Raw genomic sequence first — 26009 nt, forward strand, 5'->3', positions numbered from 1 at the left:
ACATGATTGCAAGAGGGACTTTACCTAACAAATGCAATCAGTGTAACCTGGCTTATTGTACCCTCAATGAATCCCCACCAATAAAAAAAAAAAAAATTACTAGTGAAAAAAGATATTTTACAATGAAAAAAGTGTCAAGGCATCAGGAAAATATAACAATTATAAACATATATGCAGCTAACAAAAAAGCCACCAAAATACAAAAAGCAAAATGTGACTTTTTTTCTTTAGAAATTAAGACTTTTATCAATACACAAATAAGTTTTCATAAAATCAACTCAATTACATATTTTTGAAAAATGTCAGAACCTTTCTCAATTTTAAAAAGAGAAATAAGCAGTTCAGGAATAAACAGTGGAAGATACAAACTTCAACAGTGAATGAAACAATTAAGTAAAAAATCAACAAAAGAAATAAAAGGCTTGAACAGTGTAAACCAACTAAACCTAAAACATACCAAAAAAACAATAACAAAATGCACATTCTTCTCAAGTACATACTGGACATTCTCTAGAATAACCTGTAGTGCATCCTAGAACATAAAATAAGCTAAAAATAAATTTAAAAGAAGTGAATTCATATAAAATACAGTAGAACCTCTACAGTTGACCACCTCTCTACATTGACTACTTCCTTAAATTGATCTAATTTTCAGAGACTGGACATGCACCACACACAGAGGTTAGTACAGTAAGCCTAGTTCCTTTATGTTGACCAGTTTGTTACAGTTCCTTGGGTGGTCAACTTACAGATGTTCTACTGTGTTCCCAGATCATGATGGAACAAAATTAGAGTCAATAACAACACTTGGGAAAGTCAAAAATACATGGACAGTAAACAACATATTCCCAATACTCCAATGAGTAATAGAGAAAATTAAGTAGGAAATTAAAAAATATTTTGAGATGAGTGAAAATAAAAACATAGCATACCATAAAATATGAAATGCAACCAAAAGTAGTGTTTGGGGGAAATTTGTATGCTTATGTAAAATAGAACAATCCCAAATCAAGAACCTAGCCTTCCACCTAGGACAGTGAATAAAAAAGAGCAAACTACACCCAAAGCAAGCAAAAGGAAGGAAATAATACAGATTAGAATAAGAATTAATGAAATACAGAATGGAAAGCTGAGGGAAAACAAAAACAAAAGTTGATTCTTTGGGGGAAGTCAACAAAATTCACAAAACTTTGGCTGAACTGTCCAAGACAAAAAGAGAAATTCAAATTATTAAAATTGGTAATGGGCAGGAAGTAGTGGCTATAATCATAGTACTCTGGGACGCCAAGACAGGAGGATTGCTCAAGCTCAGGAGTTCCAGACCAGCTTGAGCAAGCACAAGAACCCATCTCTACTAAAAATGGAAAAGTTAGCTGGGTGATTGGCCCCTGCCTGTAGTCCCAGCTACTTGAGAGGTTGAGGTAGCTGGGTAGTTGAGGACAGCTTCGGCCCAGGAGTTTGAGGATGCTGTGAGATATGATGATGCCACTGAACTCTACCTGGGGCTACCAAGGAAGACTCTGTCTTAAAAAAAAAATCAGAAATGAATGAAAGGGTATCACTAATAACTTTACAGAAATAAAAAGAATTATATAGCAATAATGTGAACAATGACACAGCAACAAATTATATAACCTACATGAAATGGACAAATTTCTAAAAAGACATAGACTACTGGAACTGATTAAAGAATAAATTTTAAAACCTGAATATACATATAAAATTATATTGAATAAGTAATCACAAAAGTTCCAACAATGACTCAAAAAAAGCTGAAGCTTTATTTTTACTTCACTGGCTAATTCCATCAAATGTTTAAAGAATTAATACTCATTCTTCACAATCTCTTCCAAAAACTAGAAGAGGAGGGAACACTTTTCAACTCATTCTATGAAGCCAATATTATATTGATATCAAGCTGTAGAAGATATGAAAAGAAAAGTATAAGCCAGTATCTCTTAGGAATGTGAACACAAAATCCTCAAAAAAATACTAGCACAATGAATCTAGCAGTATATAAAAAGGATTGCATACCACAACCAATTGGGATTTTTCACAAAAATGCAAGCTAATTTTAACATTTGAAAATCAATCAATATAATACACAATATCAATAGAATAAAAGATAAAAGCAGTGTGATCATCTTAATATATACAGAGTAAGCATTTGATAAAAATCAAGGCCTTTCGAAAAGTTCTGCTTCCAGACTCAAAACTGCAGCATCAACTCTTAGAATTTCCAGCTGGAGTGCCTGCCCTGAAGGTTTCACACTTGTTAGCTCCCACAATCTGGGTGGAACAAGATGGCGGCCAAGTAACAGCTACTTTCCAACTGGGAGTAGTGAGATTTGGGACAGAAGACTCCAGGAATCTCTGGCTTGTGGGATCTGCCTAGAGACAGCAAGAGATTTCTGGACCCCAGGAGGAGGACAAACAGTGGAGAAGTGCAACAAATGGGAATGCAAATTCAGGGAACTTCAACCAACAGTCTAACTGAAAAGAAGAAATTCTAAAGATAGCAAGTCTGGACCACAATTTCCTGAAACTGGCAGAGTATACTTCTACATGCTGGGGCAAGAGGGCCCTCTTAAAGATGCAAAAATGAGGGAGGAGAGCAAGATGGCGGCCAAGTAACAGCTTCCTTGCATCTGGGCACCGTGAGTCCGGGGAGATAGGACTCCAGGCATCTCTGGCTGATGGGATCTGCCTATCATCACCCCTGCGAGGATACAGAGAGTCAGCGAGAGACTTCTGGACCCCAAGAGGAGGACTAAAACAGTGGAAAACCAGCAAGTGGTCGCATGTGTTCAATCCGTCTAAGCCTGCCCACAACTTCCACAGGCACGAGAACTTAAAGAGCAAGAGGAAGTGAAAGGAAAATTGGGGCAAGGAAACAGAAAAAAGAAATCACTCATGAGGAAGAAGCAGCAGAAAACTCCAGGCAACATGAAGAACCAGTCCAGAACAACCCCGCCAAGGGACCATGAGGTAGCCACTGCAGAGGATTCCACCTGTAAAGAAATGTTAGGAATGACAGAAAGGGAATTTAGAATACACATCATGAAAACAATGAAAGAAATAATGGAAATAATGAAGGAAACTGCTAATAAAGTGGAAAATAACCAAAAGGAAATCCAAAAACAGAATCAAATAAGAGATGAACGATATCAAGAATATAAAAAGGATATAACAGGGCAGAAGGAAATGAAACAGTCAATTACGGAACTTAAAGATGCAATGGGGTGATATACATTCTTCTCATCACCCCATGGGAAAGTATCAGCAACAGGTTAGACCAGGCAGAAGAAAGAATTTCAGAGGTAGAAGACAGAGTGCTTCAGATAACTCAGATAGTAAAAGAGGCAGAAAAGAAGAGAGAGAAAGCAGAACGTTCACTGTAAGAATTATGGGACTTTATGAAGCGATCCAACATACGAGTTATAGGAATCCCAGACGAGAAGAAGAATGCCCCAGAGGAATGGAAGCCATAATAGAGAATATTATAAAAGAAAATTTCCCAAATATCACCAAAGATTCTGACACACTGCTTTCAGAGGGCTATCGGACCCCAGGTCGCCTCAACTCTAACCGAGCTTCTCCAAGACACATTGTGATGAAACTGTCCAAAGTCAAGACAAAAGAAAAGATTCTGCAAGCTGCCAGGAGTAAGCGCCAGTTGAACTACAGGGGCAAATACATCAGAGTGACTGCAGATTTCTCTAATGAAACTTTCCAAGCAAGAAGACAATGGTCATCTACCTTTAATCTACTTAAACAGAAAAATTTCCAGCCCAGAATTATGTACCCTGCTAAGCTAAGCTTTAAAATTGACGGAGAAATCAAATCATTTACGGATATACAAACATTGAGAAAATTCGCCGCAACAAGACGAGCTCTACAGGAAATACTTCAACCTGTTCTGCACACTGACCACCACAATGGATCAGCAGCAAAGTAAGAACTCAGAAATTAAAGGACAGAACCTAACCTCAACACTGATGCAAAAGATAAAACTAAGCAATGGACTCTCACAAAATAACATGAATAGAATACTACCACATTTATCAATTATCTCAATAAATGTTAATGACTTGAATTCCCCACTGAAGAGACATAGATTGGCTGACTGGATTCAAAAACACAAGCCATCCATTTGCTGTCTGCAAGAAACACACCTGGCTTCAAAAGACAAATTAAAGCTCCGAGTCAAGGGTTGGAAGACAATTTTTCAGGCAAATGGAATTCAGAAGAAAAGAGGAGTTGCAATCTTATTTTCAGATTCATGTGGATTTAAAGCAACTAAAGTCAAAAAGACAAAGATGGTCACTTTATATTGGTCAAGGGAAAAATACAACATGAAGATGTTTTGATTCTAAATATTTATGCACCCAATTTAAATGCTCCCAGATTCTTGAAACAGACCTTACTCAGTCTGAGCAATCTGATATCCGATAATACCATAATAATAGGGGACTTTAACACTCCTCTTACAGAGCTGGACAGATACTCTAAACAGAAATTAAACAAAGATATAAGAGATTTAAAAGAGACCATAGAACAACTGTGCTTGATAGACGCATATAGAACACTCCATCCCAAAGATAAAGAATATACATTCTTCTCATCACCCCATGGAACATTCTCCAAAATTGATCATATCCTGGGACACAAAACAAATATCAACAGAATCAAAACAATTGAAATTTTACCTTGTATCTTCTCAGGCCATAAGGCACTAAAGGTGGAACTCAACTCTAACAAAAACTCTTGACCCCACATGAAGGCATGGAAATTAAACAATCTTCTGTTGAATAACAGATGGGTGCAGGAAGAAATAAAACAGGAAATCATTAACTTCCTTGAGCATAACAACAATGAAGACACAAGCTACCAAAACCTCTGGGATACTGCAAAAGCAGTTTTGAGAGGAAAATTCATCGCTTTACATGCCTACATTCGAAAAACAGAAAGAGAGCGCATCAACAATCTCACAAGAGATCTTATGGAATTGGAAAAAGGAGAACAATCAAAGCCTAAACTCAATAGAAGAAAAGAAACATCCAAAATCAAATCAGAGATCAATGAAATTAAAAACAAAAGAATCATTCAGAAAATTAATGAAACAAGGAGTTGGTTTTTTTGAAAAAATTAATAAAATAGATAAACCATTGGCCAGACTAATGAGAAATAGAAAAGTAAAATCTCTAGTAACCTCAATCAGAAATGATAAAGGGGAAATAACAACTGATCCCACAGAGATACAAGAGATCATCTCTGAATACTATCAGAAACTGTATGCCCAGAAATTTGACAATGTGAAGGAAATGGATCAATATTTGGAATCACACCCTCTCCCTAGACTTAGCCAGGAAGAAATAGACCTCCTGAACAGACCAATTTCAAGCACTGAGATCAAAGAAACAATAAAAAAGCTTCCAACCAAAAAAAGCCCTGGTCCAGATGGCTTCACTCCAGAATTCTATCAAACCTTCAAGGAAGAGCTTATTCCTGTACTGCAGAAATTATTCCAAAAAATTGAGGAAGAAGGAATCTTCCCCAACACATTCTATGAAGCAAACATCACCCTGATACCAAAACCAGGAAAAGACCCAAACAAAAAGGAGAATTTCAGACCAATCTCACTCATGAATATAGATGCAAAAATTCTCAACAAAATCCTAGCCAACAGATTACAGCTTATCATCAAAAAAGTCATTCATCATGATCAAGTAGGCTTCATCCCAGGGATGCAAGGCTGGTTTAACATACGCAAGTCCATAAACGTTATCCACCATATTAACAGAGGCAAAAATAAAGATCACATGATCCTCTCAATAGATGCAGAAAAAGCATTTGATAAAATCCAGCATCCTTTTCTAATTAGAACACTGAAGACTATAGGCATAGGTGGCACATTTCTAAAACTGATTGAAGCTATCTATGACAAACCCACAGCCAATATTTTACTGAATGGAGTAAAACTGAAAGCTTTTCCTCTTAGAACTGGAACCAGACAAGGCTGTCCTCTGTCACCTTTACTATTCAACGTAGTGCTGGAAGTTCTAGCCAATACAATTAGGCAAGACAAGGAAATCAAGGGAATCCAAATGGGAGCAGAGGAGGTCAAACTCTCCCTCTTTGCTGACGACATGATCTTATACTTAGAGAACCCCAAAGACTCAACCACAAGACTCCTAGAAGTCATCAAAAAATACAGTAATGTGTCAGGATATAAAATCAATGTCCACAAGTCAGTAGCCTTTGTATACACCAATAACAGTGAAGATGAGAAGCTAATTAAGGACACAACTCCCTTCACCATAGTTTCAAAGAAAATGAAATACCTAGGAATATACCTAACGAAGGAGGTGGAGGACCTCTATAAAGAAAACTATGAAATCCTCAGAAAGGAAATAGCAGAGGATATTAACAAATGGAAGAACATACCATGCTCATGGATGGGAAGAATCAACATTGTTAAAATGTCTATACTTCCCAAAGCAATCTCCCTATTCAATGCCATTCCTATCAAAATACCAACATCGTATTTCAAGATTTGGAGAAAATGATTCTGCATTTTGTATGGAACCGGAAAAAAAACCCGTATAGCTAAGGCAGTTCTTAGTAATAAAAATAAAGCTGGGGGCATCAGCATACCAGATTTTAGTCTGTACTACAAAGCCATAGTGCTCAAGACAGCATGGTACTGGCACAAAAACAGAGACATAGACACTTGGAATCGAACTGAAAACCAAGAAATGAAACTAACATCTTACAACCACCTAAACTTTGATAAACCAAACAAGAACATACCTTGGTGGAAAGACTCCCTATTCAATAAATGGTGTTGGGAGAACTGGATGTCTACATGTAAAAGACTGAAACTGGACCCACACATTTCCCCATTCACAAAAATTGATTCAAAATGGATAAAAGACTTAAATTTAAGGCATGAAACAATAAAAATCCTCCAAGAAAGCATAGGAAAAACACTGGAAGATATTGGCCTGGGGAAAGACTTCATGAAGAAGACTGCCATGGCAATTGCAACAACAACAAAAATAAACAAATGGGACTTCATTAAACTGAAAAGCTTCTGTACAGCTAAGGAGACAATAACCAAAGCAAAGAGACAACCTACACAATGGGAAAGGATATTTGCATATTTTCAATCAGACAAAAGCTTGATAACTAGGATCTATAGAGAACTCAAATTAATCCACATGAAAAAAGCCAACAATCCCATATATCAATGGGCAAGAGACATAAATAGAACCTTCTCTAAAGATGACAGATGAATGGCTAACAAACACTTGAAAAAATGTTCATCATCTCTATATATTAGAGAAATGCAAATCAAAACAACCCTGAGATATCATCTAACCCCAATGAGAATGGCTCACATCACAAAATCTCAAAACTGCAGATGCTGGCGTGGATGTGGAGAGAAGGGAACACTTTTACACTGCTGGTGGGACTGCAAACTAGTACAACCTTTCTGGAAGGAAGTATGGAGAAACCTCAAAGCACTCAACCTAGACCTCCCATTTGATCCTGCAATCCCATTACTGGGCATCTACCCAGAAGGAAAGAAATCCTTTTATCATAAGGACACTTGTACTAGACTGTTTATTGCAGCTCAATTTACAATCGCCAAAATGTGGAAACAGCCTAAATGCCCACCAACCCAGGAATGGATTAACAAGCTGTGTTATGGCCGGGCATTGTGGCGGGCGCCTGTAGTCCCAGCCACTCCGGAGGCTGAGGCAGGAGAATCTCGTAAGCCCAAAGAGTTAGAGGTTGCTGTGAGCCGTGTGACACCACAGCACTGTACCGAGGGCAGTACATTGGGACTCTGTCTCTACAAAAAAAAAAAAAGTGAGACTCTGTCTCTACAAAAAAAAAAAAAAAAAAACAAGCTGTGGTATATGTATACCATGGAATACTATTCCGCCATTAAAAAAAATGGAGACTTTACATCCTTTGTATTAACCTGGATGGAAGTGTAAGACATTATTCTTAGTAAAGCATCAGAAGAATGGAGAAGCATGAATCCTATGTACTCAATTTTGATATGAGGACAATTAATGACAATTAAGGTTATGCGGGGGGGGAGGAAAAGCAGAAAGAGGTACGGAGGGAGAGAGGTGGGGCCTTGGTGTGTGTCACACTTTGTGCGGGCAAGACATGATTGCAAGAGGGACTTTGCCTAACAATTGCAATCAATGTAACCTGGCTTATTGCACCCTCAATGAAGCCCCAACGATAAAAATAATAATAATAAAAAAAAATGAAGGCCTTTTGCAATAAAATACTCAACAAACTAGAATAGAAATAAACTTCTTCACCTCATAAAGGGCATCTAGAAAAACACAGCTAGTGGGGCAACTAATAACTGTCAATATTCAACCAGCAGGCCTTGGACTTTATTGTGGAAAGACTCTATTATTTAAAAATGGCTCAACTGAAATACATGGAGAATGTGGGGCATACCCAAGAGGATAGAGAACAAATGCACAGAAATACTGTCAGTCTTGCATAGAGTCTCAGAACTTTATGATTGGCTTTATCTTGGATTCAAGGCAATACTTCCTCTTGTTTTACATTGGTTCTTTGTTGAATGGTACTCAGGGAAAAAGAGTTCCAGTGCCCTTTTCAACACATCACAGCATTATTTGAATGCATTATGGCTGCTGTCATCACCTTAGTGGTGAGTGACCCAGTTGGTGTCCTTTACATCCGTTCATTCTGAGTAGTAATGCTTTCTGATTGGTACACGATGCTTTACAACCCAGTCCAGACCACGTTACCAATGTGCACTGTACTCACGAAACTATTTATCCACTATACATGGTATTTATCTATTATGCATTTGGCCTGGTATTAATGATGCTGCTCCGACCTCTTCTGGTGAAAAATATTGCATGTGTTTCAGGGAAGTCTGATCGATTTAAAAGTATTTATGCTGCACTTTACTTCTTCCCAATTTTAACCATGCTTCAGGCAGTTGGTGGAGGGCTTTTATATTATGCCTTCCCATATATCATATTAGTGCTATCTTTGGTTACTCTGGCTGTGTACATGTTGGCTTCTGAAATAGAGTACTGCTATGATCTTATGGTCAGAAAGAAAAGACTTACAGTTCTTTTCAGCCACTAGTTACTTCACGCCTATAGAATAATCTCCATTTCCAGAGTGGATAAACTTGACCAAGTTTTGCCCCTTATGGGTTTGGCACCTACACCAGCCCTTTTATACTTGTTCACTGCAAAATTTACTGAACCTTCTCAGAAACTCTCAGAAGGAGCCAATGACCTTCACCGAAAGAAAGTAAATGCAAAGGAGGCGGAGCAAGATGGCGGCCGAGTAACAGCTTCCTTGCATCTGGGCACCGTGAGTCTGGGGAGATAGGACTCCAGGCACCTCTGGCTGGTGGGAACTGCCTATCATCACTCCTATGAGGATACAGGGAGTAAGCGAGAGACTTCTGGACCCCAAGAGGAGGACTAAAACAGTGGAAAACCGGCAAGTGGTCACGTGTGTTCAATCCGTCTAAACCAGCCCACAACTGTAAGGTCAGTAGCAGCGAGACTGCAAACCAGAAAGGCCTTACCTGTGAACTGTTTTGGTGTCTTTGGACTTGGCACTCAGTTGAACTGCACTCAGCTGAACTGAGCGTGAGTGCGGAGAACTTTGGCCGTTGTCTAGGGCCCCAGTCTGAGCCGCTGAGCCAGACGGAGCTAATAGTGTTTGGCGGTGGGTCACACGGAACCATTGTCACTGACCTGCCCCGGCAAGCTCCGCCCTCAGGGTCGCAGAGCTAGAAACGGGTGGGAGCTGGTAACCCAGCAACCACATAGCCTGAGGGTGGGGTCTGAGCCGCCTTGCAGCCCTAACCCTCAGGGGCAGAGAGAGACCGGTTTTGGCACACTGGGTAAGTGGATAGCCACTTCAGCAGTGATTCCAGCGAGAAAGCTGGGAAAGCTTCTGCTCAGCAAGTTTACAAGTTCAAAGTGCCTTTTAAGTGGGCTGAAGAGAGATTTAGGGTGTCTACCTGCTGGGGTTTGAGAAATCAGCAGCCTCCAGTCGTATCAGAACTGTGATTAACATCTCATACCCCAGAAGACCACGTGTTGCCAAGACAATATTCAATAACATATACAAACTGCTTTGTTTTTGGTTGTGTATTTTTTTCTTTTTCTTTTTGTTTGCTTGTTTTTTTTTGTTTATTTTGACGTTGTTGATGTTCTTTTGTTTTTTAATTTCAATCTTTTCCATACAGATCCCTTTTTCTTTCTCAATTTTTCTGGTTTAATTATAATTTCCCATTGCTGCCTTTTTCAATAACTAGAACTTCATTTTTGCTAGTGTTTCTACCGCTATCATTTAGTTTTTCACCCAATTTTATCCCCGTAAAGTTTTCTGTTTGTTTGTTTTGGTTTGATTTATAGCATTTTTGTCTTTCCTCTCTACTTGGTGGAGGTGGGGTACTGTGTCTGATCGGGTTAGCAAAGAGCCGCTGACCTCAAGGGAACCACCCAACTGGGCACCCCCAGAAGGTGGGGTTTTTTAAGGTAGTGTCAAACTACCCTACTGTACACCTATATTGCCCTGTCTCCCTCTTTCTGTGCCTCTCTTCTTTTTGTCAATATTCCTTATACCCACCCCCTCTCCTTTCTCTATCTTTCTTTTTTTTCTTATCACTCGGTCCTCCTTTCTTTCATCCCTTTTTTGCTCCTCAACCTTCTCACCCTTCTGGTCCTGTAACCCTTAGTCCACAGGCACAAGAACTTAAAGAGCAAGAGGAAGTGAAAGGAAAATTAGGGCAAGGAAACAGATAAAAGAAATCACTCATGAGGAAGAATCAGCAGAAAACTCCAGGCAACATGAAGAACCAGTCTAGAACAACCCCACCAAGGGACCATGAGGTAGCTACTGCAGATGATTCCACCTGTAAAGAAATGTTAGGAATGACAGAAAGGGAATTTAGAATACACATGTTGAAAACAATGAAAGAAATGATGGAAACAATGAAGGAAATTGCTAATAAAGTGGAAAATAACCAAAAGGAAATCCAAAAACAGAATCAAATAAGAGATGAACGATATGAAGAATATAAAAAGGATACAGCAGACCTGAAGGAACTGAAACAGTCAATTGGGGAACTTAAAGATGCAATGGAAAGTATCAGCAACAGGTTAGACCATGCAGAAGAAAGAATTTCAGAGGTAGAAGACAAAGTTCTTGAGATAACTCAGACAGTAAAAGAGGCAGAAAAGAAGAGAGAGAAAGCAGAACGTTCACTGTCAGAATTATGGGACTTTATGAAGCGTTCCAACATACGAGTTATAGGAATCCCAGAAGGGGAAGAAGAATGCCCCAGGGAATGGAAGCCATACTAGAGAATATTATAAAAGAAAATTTCCCAAACATCACCAAAGATTCTGACACACTGCTTTCAGAGGGCTATCGGACCCCAGGTCGCCTCAACTCTAACCGAGCTTCTCCAAGACACATTGTGATGAACCTGTCCAAAGTCAAGACAAAAGAAAAGATTCTGCAAGCTGCCAGGAGTAAGCGCCAGTGAACTACAGGGGCAAATCCATCAGAGTGACCGCAGACTTCTCTAATGAAACTTTCCAAGCAAGAAGACAATGGTCATCTACCTTTAATCTACTTAAACAGAACAATTTTCAGCCCAGAATTATGTACCCTGCTAAGCTAAGCTTCAAAATTGACGGAGAAATCAAATCATTTACGGATATACAAACATTGAGGAAATTTGCCACAACAAGACCAGCTCTACAGGAAATACTTCAACCTGTTCTGCACACTGACCACCACAATGGATCAGCAGCAAAGTAAGAACTCAGAAATTAAAGGACAGAACCTAACCTCCACACTCATGCAAAAGATAAAACTAAGCAATGGACTCTCACCAAATAAGACGAATAGAATACTACCACACTTATCAATTATCTCAGCAAATGTTAATGGCTTGAATTCCCCACTGAAGAGACATAGGTTGGCTGACTGGATTAAAAAACACAAGCCATCCATTTGCTGTCTGCAAGAAACACACCTGGCTTCAAAAGACAAATTAAAGCTCCGAGTCAACGGTTGGAAGACAATTTTTCAGGCAAATGGAATTCAGAAGAAAAGAGGAGTTGCAATCTTATTTTCAGATACATGTGGATTTAAAGCAACTAAAGTCAAAAAAGACAAAGATGGTCACTTTATATTGGTCAAGGGAAAACTACAACAAGAAGACATTTCAATTCTAAATATTTATGCACCCAATTTAAATGCTCCCAGATTCTTGAAGCAGACCTTACTCAGTCTGAGCAAAATGATATCTCATAATACCATCATAACAGGGGACTTTAACACCCCTCTAACAGAGCTGGACAGATCCTCTAAACAGAAATTAAACAAAGATATAAGAGATTTAAATGAGACCCTAGAACAACTATGCTTGATAGACGCATATAGACACTCCACCCCAAAGATAAACAATATACATTCTTCTCATCACCCCATGGAACATTCTCCAAAATTGATCATATCCTGGGACACAAAACAAATATCAACACAATCAAAAGAACTGAAATTTTACCTTGTATCTTTTCAGACCATAAGGCACTAAAGGTGGAACTCAACTCTAACAAAAATGCTCAACCCCACCCAAAGGCATGGAAATTAAACAATCTTCTGTTGAATAACAGATAGGTGCAGGAAGAAATAAAACAGGAAATCATTAACTTCCATGAGCATAACAACAATGAAGACACAAGCTACCAAAACCTCTGGGATACTGCAAAAGCAGTTTTGAGAGGAAAATTCATCGCTTTAGATGCCTACATTCGAAAAACAGAAAGAGAGCACATCAACAATCTCTCAAGAGATCTTATGGAATTGGAAAAAGAAGAACAATCTAAGCCTAAACTCAGTAGCAGAAAAGAAATATCCAAAATCAAATCAGAGATCAATGAAATTGAAAACAAAAGAATCATTCAGAAAATTAATGAAACAAGGAGTTGGTTTTTTGAAAAAATAAATAAAATAGATAAACCATTGGCCAGACTAATGAGAAATAGAAAAGAAAAATCTCTAGTAACCTCAATCAGAAACGATAAAGGGGAAATAACAACTGATCCCACAGAGATACAAGAGATCATCTCTGAATACTACCAGAAACTCTATGCCCAGAAATTTGACAATGTGTAGGAAATGGATCAATATTTGGAATCACACCCTCTCCCTAGACTTAGCCAGGAAGAAATAGACCTCCTGAACAGACCAATTTCAAGCACTGAGATCAAAGAAACAATAAAAAAGCTTCCAACCAAAAAAAGCCCTGGTCCAGATGGCTTCACTCCAGAATTCTATCAAACCTTCAAGGAAGAGCTTATTCCTGTACTGCAGAAATTATTCCAAAAAATTGAGGAAGAAGGAATCTTCCCCAACACATTCTATGAAGCAAACATCACCCTGATACCAAAACCAGGAAAAGACCCAAACAAAAAGGAGAATTTCAGACCAATCTCACTCATGAATATAGATGCAAAAATTCTCAACAAAATCCTAGCCAACAGATTACAGCTTATCATCAAAAAAGTCATTCATCATGATCAAGTAGGCTTCATCCCAGGGATGCAAGGCTGGTTTAACATACGCAAGTCTATAAACGTTATCCACCATATTAACAGAGGCAAAAATAAAGATCACATGATCCTCTCAATAGATGCAGAAAAAGCATTTGATAAAATCCAGCATCCTTTTCTAATTAGAACACTGAAGACTATAGGCATAGGTGGCACATTTCTAAAACTGATTGAAGCTATCTATGACAAACCCACAGCCAATATTTTACTGAATGGAGTAAAACTGAAAGCTTTTCCTCTTAGAACTGGAACCAGACAAGGCTGTCCTCTGTCACCTTTACTATTCAACGTAGTGGTGGAAGTTCTAGCCAATACAATTAGGCAAGACAAGGAAATCAAGGGAATCCAAATGGGAGCAGAGGAGGTCAAACTCTCCCTCTTTGCTGATGACATGATCTTATACTTAGAGAACCCCAAGGACTCAACCACAAGACTCCTAGAAGTCATCAAAAAATACAGTAATGTTTCAGGATATAAAATCAATGTCCACAAGTCAGTAGCCTTTGTGTACACCAATAACAGTGAAGATGAGAAGCTAATTAAGGACACAACTCCCTTCACCATAGTTTCAAAGAAAATGAAATACCTAGGAATATACCTAACGAAGGGGGTGAAGGACCTCTATAAAGAAAACTATGAAATCCTCAGAAAGGAAATAGCAGAGGATATTAACAAATGGAAGAACATACCATGCTCATGGATGGGAAGAATCAACATTGTTAAAATGTCTATACTTCCCAAAGCAATCTACCTATTCAATGCCATTCCTATCAAAGTACCTGCATCGTACTTTCAAGATTTGGAAAAAATGATTCTGCATTTTGTATGGAACTGGAAAAAACCCCGTATAGCTAAGGCAGTTCTTAGTAACAAAAATAAAGCTGGGGGCATCAGCATAACAGATTTTAGTCTGTACTACAAAGCCATAGTGCTCAAGACAGCATGGTACTGGCACAAAAACAGAGACATAGACACTTGGAATCGAATTGAACACCAAGAAATGAAACTAACATCTTACAACCACCTAATCTTTGATAAACCAAACAAGAACTTACCTTGGGGGAAAGACTCCCTATTCAATAAATGGTGTTGGGAGAACTGGATGTCTACATGTAAAAGACTGAAACTGGACCCACACCTTTCCCCACTCACAAAAATTGATTCAAGATGGATAAAGGACTTAAACTTAAGGCATGAAACAATAAAAATCCTCGAAGAAAGCATAGGAAAAACACTGGAAGATATTGGCCTGGGGGAAGACTTCATGAAGAAGACTGCTATGGCAATTGCAACAACAACAAAAATAAACAAATGGGACTTCATTAAACTGAAAAGCTTCTGTACCGCTAAGGAAACAATAACCAAAGGAAAGAGACAACCTACACAATGGGAAAGGATATTTGCATATTTTCAATCAGACAAAAGCTTGATAACTAGGATCTATAGAGAACTCAAATTAATCCACATGAAAAAAGCCAACAATCCCATATATCAATGGGCAAGAGACATGAATAGAACTTTCTCTAAAGATGACAGACGAATGGCTAACAAACACATGAAAAAATGTTCATCATCTCTATATATTAGAGAAATGCAAATCAAAACAACCCTGAGATATCATCTAACCCCAGTGAGAATGGCCCACATCACAAAATCTCAAAACTGCAGATGCTGGCGTGGATGTGGAGAGAAGGGAACACTTTTACACTGCTGGTGGGACTGCAAACTAGTACAACCTTTCTGGAAGGAAGTATGGAGAAACCTCAAAGCACTCAACCTAGACCTCCCATTTGATCCTGCAATCCCATTACTGGGCATCTACCCAGAAGGAAAGAAATCCTTTTATCATAAGGACACTTGTACTAGACTGTTTATTGCAGCTCAATTTACAATCGCCAAAATGTGGAAACAGCCTAAATGCCCACCAACCCAGGAATGGATTAACAAGCTGTGGTATATGTATACCATGGAATACTATTCAGCCATTAAAAAAAATGGAGACTTTACATCCTTCATATTAACCTGGATGGAAGTGGAAGACATTATTCTTAGTAAAGCATCACAAGAATGGAGAAGCATGAATCCTATGTACTCAATCTTGATATGAGGACAATTAATGACAGTTAAGGTTATGGGGGGGAGAGCAGAAAGAGGGATGGAGGGAGGGGGGTGGGGCCTTAGTGTGTGTCACACTTTATGGGGGCAAGACATGATTGCAAGAGGGACTTTACCTAACAATTGCAATCAGTGTAACTGGCTTATTGTACCCTCAATGAATCCCCAACAATAAAAAAAAAAAAAAGAAAGAAAGTAAATGCAAAAAAACCTTAAGAAGTATTCTTAGTTGAAAAATAAAGAAATTTGAAAAACATATTAATGCTATTCTGTCATACATGGGAACAAAATTGTCATATATATCTTATGTTTGGGTTTTGTTTTGTATTTTTGACTTAACAGACTTTATGGTTAGAATTATAGACTTGGAAAATGTAAAACACCATAACACCGTTCCACGGCAAACAACTATCCCATTATGCTAGAAGCCTGTTAGGAAGCGCGTGCCTCTCTCCATGCTCAGTTATTCTTTAGGGCAAGATCCTGTTTCTATGTGCCCTGGCATTGTGTTACTCCCATTTTAGTAAGAAAAACTTTAACAACTATAATCTGAAATCCTTAGCGGTGGTGTAATTGTGCGTGCTTGTTGTGTTTCAATCTATTTTCTAACTTAGTGAATTATGAAGAGCAAATGTACTTGCGGGGTCTGATAATAAACATGGAAATAAAGTATATTGGTTTTTATTATCTATTTATTTTCACCAATACATTATTTTGATATTTTATAAACATAGATCATAATTTATATAACTGGTGTTCTGTTTATAGTTTTGCTGAAGACTTGTTTGGATTACTATTCCTCTAGAAAAAAACAATAATAAAAAGCGTTAACTACAAAAAAAGAAAAACAGCTAGCATAATACTTAAAGGTAAAAGACTGAATGAATGTTTTAACATAAGGAATGATACAAAAATATCTACTCTCACCACTCTGATTCAACATTATTCTGGATGTTTTTAGTGCAATAAGAAGAGAAAAAGAAATAAAATGAATTTAGATTGCAAAGAAAGAAGAAAAACTATCTCAATTTTCAGATGATCTAGTCTCATACACAGAAAATCCTAAGGGATTCACTAAAAACAATCATAGATTGAATAAATGAGTTTAGCAAGATTTCAAGATACAATATACCAGCCACTGGTTACTTCACACATATGGAATAATCTCAATTATATTTTATGCAGTAGCAATGAACAAACCACAAATGAAATTAAGAAAACAATTCTATTTAAAATAGCATCAAAAGGAATATTTAGGAATAAATTTTTTAAAAGAATAAATTTATACTATGAAAACTACATAATATTGTTGAAAGACATTAAAGGACACCTAAATAAATAAAAAGACATCTTGGCTCGGCACCCGTAGTTCAGTGGCTATGGTGCCAGCCACATACACCGGAGCTGGCAGGCTCGAACCCAGCCTCGGCTTGCCAAACAACAATGACAACTGCAACAAAAATAGCCAGGTGTTATGGCAGGCGCCTGTAGTCCCAGCTAGTTGGGAAGCTGAGGCAAGAGAATTGCTTCAGCCCAAAAGTTTGAGGCTGCTGTGAGTTGTGATGCCACGGCACTCTACCGAGGGTGACAAAGTGAGACTTTGTCTCAAAAAAAAAAAAAGAAAGAAAGAAAGAAAGAAAAAAAAGACATCTTATGGTCATGGATCAGGAGACTCAATATTGTTAATATGACAATGATTCCCCAATTGATCTACAGATTTAAGGCAATTTCAACTACCAAAGTCCTAGGCACCTTTTTGTAGAAATAAAATCTGATTCTAAAATTTGTATGGAAGTACCAGGAACAAAGAATAGCCAAACAATTTAGAAAAAGAATAACAAAGTTGGAAGACTCATACCCCAATTTCAAAACTTACTACAAAGCTACTGTAATCAAAGCAGTATGATAGTGGCATAAGACAGACACATAAACAATGAAAATTCTTGCATTTATGTGCAAGTAGTTTTTGACAAGTATGCCATGACAGTTCAATTGGAAAAGAACAGTCTTTTTGTAAAATGGTAAAAAGAATACAAAAGAGTGAAGATGGGCCCCTTTCTCATAGCACATATAAAAATTAATTCTAAATGGATCAAAAACTAAATAGCCGTGTGAAGGCCTAAATAGAAGAGCTAAAACTATCAGACAGAAGAAAGCATAGGTGTAAACCTTCATGATCTTGGAAGTGGCAAAGATTTCTTAGACATAACACCAAAAGCACTATCAACAAAAGAAAAAATAGATAAATGGAACATCATTAAAATTAAAAACATGTGTTTCAAAGGACAGCATAAAGAAAATGAAAAGACTGACCAAAGAATGAGAGAAAGTTTTTGAAAATCATATATCTGATAAGAAGTATCTTCAGAACTTATAAATATTTATGACTCAAAAATAAGAATAAAAATGGCATAATTTAAAAATGAGCAAAAGATCTTACTAGACATGTCTCCAAAGAAAATATACAAATGACCATTAAGCACATTAAAAGAGGCTTAACATCACTGTCAGAGAAACGCAAATGAAAAATACAATGAGCTTACAACTCAATAGTAAAAAGACAAATAACTCAATTTTAAAATGGCCAAAGGGTTTAAAGAGACATTTCTACAAAGATCTTATGTACAAATAGCCAATGAGCACATGAAAAGATAGTCAACATCATTAGTCACTAAGTAAATATAAACTAAAACCACAGTGAAATAACATTTCACACCCACAAAGTTGGCAATCATGAAGGAAAGAGATGAATAACAATAGAAATTGGATTTATAGAAATTGGAACCCTAATTCACTGCTTGTGGGATTGTGAATAGGGTAGTAACTGTGGAAACTTCATCTGAAGTTCCTCAAAAGTTAAATACAGAGTTAATATATGGTGCAGCAATTCTACCCCTAGGAAAACATCCAAGAGAACGAGAGCATACCCTCCAAAAAAGCTCAGACACAAATTTTCATGTGAGCGTTATTCATAATAACCTACTAATAGAAGTAACTCAAATGTCCACCAACTGGTTAACATAATGTAGCCATCTGACAGGATATTTTAGGCAACAAAAAAGAAATGCAGTACTAATATATCCTACAACATGGAAAAACTTTAACAATATTATGATAAGTGAGAAATACAGTCACAAAAGCATGCATATTATATGATTCCATTTATATGAAATGTCCAGAATAGGCAAATCCATAGAGACAAAAAGTAAATTAGCTTAGGGTAGGAGGAGAAGCTAATGAATAAGGAGTGACTATTAATGAGCATAGGGTTTCTTAATGGTGTGATAAAAATATTCTAAAATTGATTATGGCATCATTGCACAACATATGAATTATACTAAAAACCATTGAATTATATACTTTAAGTATGTGAGTTGTAACATGTATGAACTATATCTTCATAAAGCTGTTATATTTTTAAGAACACCATAATCTGCTAATTAAAGCATGAAAAATAAAAATAATGTTTAAAAATTCTTTTTTACATACTACATATATTTAGTAGAAACTTTAAAAACTGTATTTCATTCACAGCTGTTTGGTGATAATAACTAAAGAAGATGTACCAGTTATTGTCTAGTACAATTCAAAGGTAGCTATGTTCATACAGTGAAAATCCCTTATAAATATATTCCTGTCATTGAAGAATTGTCAGGACGCCAGAGAAACAAGGAAATGAAAACAAATTTCCATATAGTGAGTAGAAAGCCCCATAGAGAACTACATGGTGGCTGTAGTGACAAGACACAAAAAAAGAACCAGAGAATAGCCTCTGTATATGCGAGGTCTGAGACTCCCACATCAGAAACTCCAGGGAGCCCTACAGCTATGACAGTACAAAACTACATCTTCCTTCTCCTTAAATCTGGAATAAATGGAATGGTATTATCTCTTTTTGTCAGTGGGTTCAGGGATTCCTTACTCAAAATTCTTTTTCTTCCATTCCTTTTTTTTTTTTTTTAAGATACAGTCTCACTTTGTCACTCTCAGTAGAGTAACTCATAGCTACAGCATAGAGTAGCATCATAGCTTACAGCAACCTCTTGGGCTCAAGGGATTCTCTTGCCTCAGCCTCCCAAGTAGCTGAGACTACGGTGTGCACCAGGACACCTAATTTTTCTGTTTTTAGTAGAGATGGGGTCTCAAACTGGTCCTGAACTCCTGAGCTCAAGCAGTCCTCCTGCCTTGACCTCCCCAAATGCTAAGATTACAAGCAATAGCTGCTGTGCCCAGCCTACATCACTCAAAATTTTTAGTGAAAATATATGGAGGCAAAAGCAGTCATTAACTGTCTTTGTTAATATATCCTAGAATCTCATCATAATTTTGACATTTTAAATTTTAAAACATCATAATGTTTTAAACTCAAACATAGACTTTTAAAAATCAAGTAATATTTTTATTTTACTAAATTATAATTCTAGAAATTGATAGTAGAATTTTTATTTTTTCATGATCACTTAGAAACTGCTTTAAATGTATCTAGCTCTTTTTAATAAATTAAAACTTTCGTAAGAAAGATTTGTGATAATTTTTCTGTAAAATTAAGAGATATTTCTGTCATCAATAAGGACCAGAAAGCCAAAAGTCTCTACTTAATAGGAGCTCAAGCAATCCTCTTACTTTTGTCTTCCAAACTACTAGATTACAAGCTGACCACCATGCCTGACCTGGTTTTTATTTTTTTTAATTATGCGATCTATAAAAGAAGGGAATAAAACACATCTACCTATACACATGTTGCTTTGTTTCCTTTACAACACAGCCTCCTAAATTAGAAAATTAAGAACTTTTAAAGATTATTTCCCGACACAATTTAAGACTATTACATTTTTGTTCATTTCTCTATACCTATTCTTCTCACTACTTTCAGAGTTTGCCAAATAAAATAGAAAAAAAAAAAGAAGAAGGAAAGAAGGAGGAAAGGAAATAAAGAGAGACACAGAGGAGAAAAACATCATGTGTTTTTCTAAATTATTATTTAAAATTCTGTTTTTGTTAGAAAGTATATAGAAACTGTAAATCAATTCTGGCATGCATTCAATAAAGAAGCATGAATTTGAAAAGTTGTCAAGCATTTTTCAGTTAAGTTCCATTACCCAATCTAATTACTTCATACAACAACAACGCTAAAACTTTCTCTTTTTCTTTAAGTAGTCGGCTTTATTTCCAAAATAAAAAATTTTTCCCTAAATATATGTCTCTCTTGTATTTTTATCTCATACTGAGTCATTAATTACGCTAATGTAATCTACAGGAAATTTTGTTCTCATTTGGGGCACATGGATTTTTTTTGTTATTTATTTTTTTATCTCTATCTTTCTATTTATTTTAGGGGGTCACATGAATTTTTTAATGAACCATTTTCTGAAATATGAATTCTTCCACCATTTACTAACAGCATAACCTTTGGAAAGTTCTTGGCCTTTCTTAGTTTTTCTCACTTGTCAAATGTGGATAATGATAATATCTACTTCATCATTGGCATAAGAAAGTGTATAAAAGCAGTTTATGCATGTAAATGGTTGCACAAATGAGACTTTTATAGGATACTCAGAGGGGTGCTGGGAGACCCATCTGGACAACGTGTGAATACTTTAGTGGGGAGAGACAAGATGAGAATCTCAAGCAAGAACAGAGAAGAAGAGATGGACTCAAGAACACATTAATACTTAAATTCACAAACTTTGATTATTAATCAGGGGTAAAAAAAAAAAAAGAAAGAAAGAAATTTGAGAAAACGAACAAAAAATTAACTTTTTTAATATGAAAATAATGTATTGATTGTGAAAACCACCATTAATGCGACTTGAAGCCCTGACTAGTAGGAAAAAATATTTTTAGTAAAAGTACAAAGAGCAGCATAAAGAACAAAGAATGGTACATTTAGATCAAACAAGGGTTGTAGTACATGCAGAACACAGCCACCCCAGTCAATGACTTCACACTTCACAGGCACAGACTCTGCAGCTACACAGCATCTGAACCTTCTGTTCCAAACACACATCTACTTGAACCACTAATTGATGCTAAAAATATGCTTATACCAACATTCACATAGACATTTCCCCAAAGTCTTACATGAAGGAAATGCCATTTAATGGCTGAAATACTGAACTCCACTCCTTTCACGATCTCATCTAAAAATAGGCATAATACTGGCTCAGCACCTGTAGCACAATGGTTACAGCACCAGCCACATACACCAAGGGTGGCAGGTTCAAACCTGGCCCAGGGTCAGCTAAAACAGTGATGACAACTGCAACAAAAAATAGCCAGGCATTGTGGCAGGCACCTGTGGTCCCAGCTACTTGGGAGGCTGAGGCAAGAAAATCGCTTGAGCCCAAGAGTTTGAGGTTGCTGTGAGCTGTGACACCACAGCTCTCTACTGAGGGTGACAGAGTGAGACTGTCTCAAAAATAAATAAACATAGGCATAATAAAATCTATTACCTATGAACCTCCGTGATACTATGGAGTCCTTTGACCTAGGTCACATCATTTTTAAAACTTGAAAGGATCCTGTAGTTCAATCCCCTTGTCAGTAAACGTAAAGTAAGAGGAAATTAAGTATACTAAGTGTTTAGCAATCATCCTCTACTACTTACTGGTAAACAGAGCCCTAATAAAACGGAGAAAAAGTGTTAGTATTGCAATGCACTAAATTTAGGCTACAAGTGGTGGGAAAATACCAACAAGAGAAAAGTCTTAATGTTGCATCTAGGAAGTGGAACAGGAAGATTTGTTTTTCTTCATCTCATTCTGAATGACTTGAAGCTACCAACTCATCCCTCACCCACACGCCTCCCGCTCAACCTCAAGAAAGCACAGCCAGAAGGCAAAAACGTGACAGAGACCCCAGAAGGAGGGAATCAAAAAGAAAGACTGATTAGATAAGGAAAAGAAGGGAGCAAAAACCTTCTGATCTTCATCCCAGGAAGACTCAACATATCAGAGAGACAACTCAAGAGAAAATTTAACAAACTGAATTGTGCCATTTTAAGGGTGGCTTATGAATGCCTGATTACCTAATATTACTAATTTCTTCCTAATGATGTATTAAAACATTCTTCCTTTCCAAACATTAAAGGTAGAAGGAGGTGTTGAACTTACAGAATATAAAACTCCCTTCAATTTTACCCTTTACACAATCTTTAGAAGCAAGCAATCCATACTACAGATGAGGAACTGAGGAACAGTCAGTTTAAAGAAATACTGAGATGTTATAACCATTAATAGCAACATCAAGATTGGACCCCAAATCAAGTGATCCTGAATCCACTGCTGGGTTCAATTGCCTTCCTTAAAGCTTCATGATCAGATTCACATTAACTATTTTGTATTTAGTGAAACCATTAAGAAGCTGACTTTATGTCTCCTTCATGTCCATAATGTTTACGTTTCAAATTTCATGTTCAAAGTGTTGCAACACATACACATTTACTTCTCAACATTTTACAGATTATAAAAGAAATATTTAGATGATAAATTCACTTATCAAAGTCACAGAGAGCAGGAAGCAGGAAGGGGAATTATGGAAATATGGCTGACTAGAAGCAGCTTTTGCCAGAGGTTCAAGCCCAAAGGGAGAAATATTGGACTGAAGTGGATGGAAACCAAATGAGAGGAGCTCTGCACTGAGAGGACTGCATGAGGTACACATTAATCAAGCTGAACCAAGTGGCAGAAACAAGAAAGTGGTAGGTATGAGCCCAGCTCCCAGAGGAAGGGAGACCCCTCCCCACAAACAAGAGCTCCATGGTGGGCAACAAGTCAGCCAGTGAACTGAGTTCAAAAGTGTCCTCACCTTATACCACAGGAGAGCAGTTGCCAAGTCCCAGTCCTCCTTCATTATCTCAGTCCCACCACTGAGACTGGGCCCTATTCTGTCTGGCACAAAAGACCAAACATTTTTCCTGCAATCCTGAGCACCCAGATCGCCCTCCACTCTAGTTGCTGGAAAGATGGCCCCTGATAGAGTCCAGAGTGTTTGACAAGCCCATTGGGAAGCTGGGGAAGTCTGCCAACCTGCAGTATGAGAACAGTAGCACGTCAGTCCAAGCTTTTGTGGGGAGAGGGTGAAATTACCCATCTCCAATTCCTCAGGAATTCTCAGGCAGCTCTGTTTTCTGGCCTTCAGGACAACTTCTGAGCTCCATTAGGTAGGCTATTATCCCAGGAGTCTCTCAAAGACTATACCACCAGACAAGTCAAATTTAAAGAAGAGCCCTTTTATTGAAGAGCTGGCCAGTGACTGCCTCAGTGTCCCAACATGGCGTTTCTGAAAGCAGCCCTGAGTGCTTAAGGGGTTGTATTTTTGAGGCTTGTTCTGCATCCCAGTTGGCACGCAGGCTGCCCAGGTATATCCGGGTATGTTAGCAAGCATTGTACAGAAGCAGAATTTTGTGTTTAGTCGTACATCTTTGTTTCAGTACTTTCCCACCTGGTATTTCTTAAAGGTCAGTCCAGGGGTAGTTGGTACCTCCCGGTCTGTTTCTCAGGAATTACTCAAGCAAGAAGTCAATGAGTACTTTCCCATCTATCTTGGAAGTAAATCAGACTTACTCCATTTTGTTGAGGGCTTGCAGCCCGGAAATTTGTGAGGAGTTAACTGGTATTTTTCTACCTTAGTCTAGGTCTAATAGGCAGAGCCAGTGCTTAAACAACTTTGACTTACGACTGAACTTTGAACCTGCTCGCTTCACCAAGCACGGCTCTCTGAGCTTGATTGGATGGGCAGGCAGGTATCTAAGTGACTTTGGGCTGAACTTTGGACCTCTGGCCTCTGTGGGGCAAGGCTCTCTGAACTTGCCTGTGTGGTCAAGGCCAAGGTTTAAGCATCTTTGAACTGAACTTTGGATCTCTGGCCTCCACCAGGCAGGCTCTCTGAGCTCAACTGGGGATGGGTTTAAGTGACTTTGGACTAAACTTTGGACCTCTGGCCTCCACCAGGTGGGGTTCTCTGAGCCCAACTAGATGAGCGGGGCCAAGGTTTAAGCAACTTTGTACTGAACTTTGTATTAACACTTTCCACTGGGTAGAGGCTCTCTGAGCTCAAGTGGGTAGGCTGTGCCCAGTGCCTGAGTGACTCTTATCTGAACTTTAGACTTGTGCTCCCCACCGGGCAACAGCCTCCTGAGCTTGACTGGGCACAGGGTGCCCTTTGTCTGAGCTCTGGGCCTATGCTGCCCACAGAGCTGCAGCCCTCACTGCTCAATTGGCTAGAGGGGCCCAGCACATAAGCATCTCTCCTGAACTCTGGCACTGCATGGTCAACTGGGCAGTCTTGTGAGCTTGATTTGGTGGGCAGAGCCAATACTGACAGAGTGACTTTGATCTGGGCCAGTACTGCCTACTAATTCTTGTTCCGCTGGAGGCATTGTCTGGGGCTGCAGATTCACCACTTCTCTGCCTTAATGCAGTGGTGGCACTGCAACAGTGAGGAGTGGACTCCTCAGGGATAACCTACCAATTCCACTAAAAAAGAATAATTAAAATATTAACAAAGACAAAAAAGGAAGAAGCTGAAAATACTCATGAGGAGGAATCAGCTAAAGAACTCTGGCAACACGAAAAATCAGGACAGATCAATGCCTCCTGAGGACATTAAAGAAAATACAACAGAGAATCCCATCCACGGAGAAATTGCTGAAATATCAAAATAGAATTTAGAATATGAATGGCAAATAAGATAATAGGGCTACAGGTTAAAGATTGAAACAGAGAACAAAAAGCAGTTCAGAGTTGTCTCAAGAAATTAATGAATTCAAAGACAAAATCACCAAGGATATGGACATATGAGGAAAGATATAGCAGAACTTAAGGAATTGAAAAAGGTATTCGAGGAGCTTCAAAATACAGTAAAGTCCCTCAGAAATAGAGTTGAGCAGTGCAAAGAAAGAGTCTCAGATAAAAAAGTCAAGACTTTTGAAGTATCCCAAGTATTCAAAGAGGCAGAAAAATGGAGAAAAAGAACAGAATATTCCAGGAGAGAGTTATGAGATCCTTCCAAGAAATAAAAAATCTGAATTATAGGGATACCAGAAAGAGAAAAAGATGAATCCAAAAGATGAATCTGCTCCAAGACATTATGGCAGAGAACCTCCCAAGTATTACAAGAGACACAGAAATTCAGATTATAGATAGTTTCAGAACCCCAGCATGACTCAAGCCAAATAAGGCATCTCCTAGACACATTGTAATTAATTTTGCCAAAGTTAATATGAAGGAG

At 37.9% G+C, this 26009-nt stretch overlaps 1 protein-coding gene and 1 pseudogene across 4 annotated transcripts in view; one reads left to right on the plus strand and one right to left on the minus strand.

The window, feature by feature from the left end:
• SUGCT (succinyl-CoA:glutarate-CoA transferase) overlaps positions 1–26009 on the minus strand; it is a 966251-nt gene that overhangs the window by 790300 nt on the left and 149942 nt on the right. The window lies entirely within an intron of this gene.
• LOC128560208 (JNK1/MAPK8-associated membrane protein-like) lies at positions 2304–24625 on the plus strand (annotated as a pseudogene).

Source organism: Nycticebus coucang, chromosome 11, assembly GCF_027406575.1.
Source record: "Nycticebus coucang isolate mNycCou1 chromosome 11, mNycCou1.pri, whole genome shotgun sequence".
Classification (NCBI taxonomy): Eukaryota; Metazoa; Chordata; class Mammalia; order Primates; family Lorisidae; genus Nycticebus; species Nycticebus coucang.